This window comes from Gobio gobio, assembly GCF_949357685.1.
Source record: "Gobio gobio genome assembly, chromosome: 25".
Taxonomy (NCBI): domain Eukaryota; kingdom Metazoa; phylum Chordata; class Actinopteri; order Cypriniformes; family Gobionidae; genus Gobio; species Gobio gobio.
Genome location: NC_137121.1, coordinates 34645753 through 34646740, shown reverse-complemented (window position 1 = coordinate 34646740; position 988 = coordinate 34645753).

The window sequence follows — 988 nt, the reverse complement described above, 5'->3', positions numbered from 1 at the left end:
AAACAGAATAAACTATAAAACAAAAAAAGATTAATTCAAAGATTTCATGCATGGCCCTACATTTAATTACAAAATGAACTGCAAAAAATGTATATCCGATTTTTTTTTGTTTGTTTTCCAGGTCCAATATCTAAACGTCCTTAAATCAAGATACATTTACATGAGATGCAAAATGAAGAAATTAATTCTTGTTTTCTGAGCAACTGAACAAATTTAAATGAGTTTATGCTTAAAATATCTGTTAATGGGTATGAAAATAGCTTGCATTTGAATTTTAAGTGTAATTATATTGGTGGATTGTTCTTCTTTTAATCATAAAATCACTTTCACATGATTTCTTCTCAAACTTTAAGCTTTTTTTTTGTAAAAACAAAAAGAAAAGTAGTAATATAACTCATAACTCGTCCTAGACATTTACATTTAGAGAACATTGACGTGTTATATTTCCTTCAATTTATTCCTTATTTTTTTAATGGTCTTAAAAGTGTCTTCAATGTACCTTCATTAACCCTGTTTATATATAAAAAGTTGATATATGTGCGTATATATTATATAAATATATGTACAGTATATACATACAAATATTCCTTAAATATCTACATGAATGAGTGCATTTGTATAATTATACACAGTACACACGTATATTATGTAAAGACAAACCTTTATTTTGGATGTGATTCATTGATTTGACATGCAACTAACCCTAAACCAAACCAAACTCGAATGTAGTTATTTAATATTACTCGTACTTAATGTATAATTACAGATTAACAAAGACACCTTAAAATAAAGTGTAACCCAAAATAATAGGTAACACTTTGTTTTAGTGTGCTTGTAACATGTTACACGTACTTACTGTAGTAAATTATGCACAATTACATGCAACAAACCCTAACCCTACGGTGAGTATAAGTTAATATTGCTCAGTACTGTAAAAATAACCCCTTAAATACAGGGTAACCATAATGATAGCTTCTAAAGTCAATTA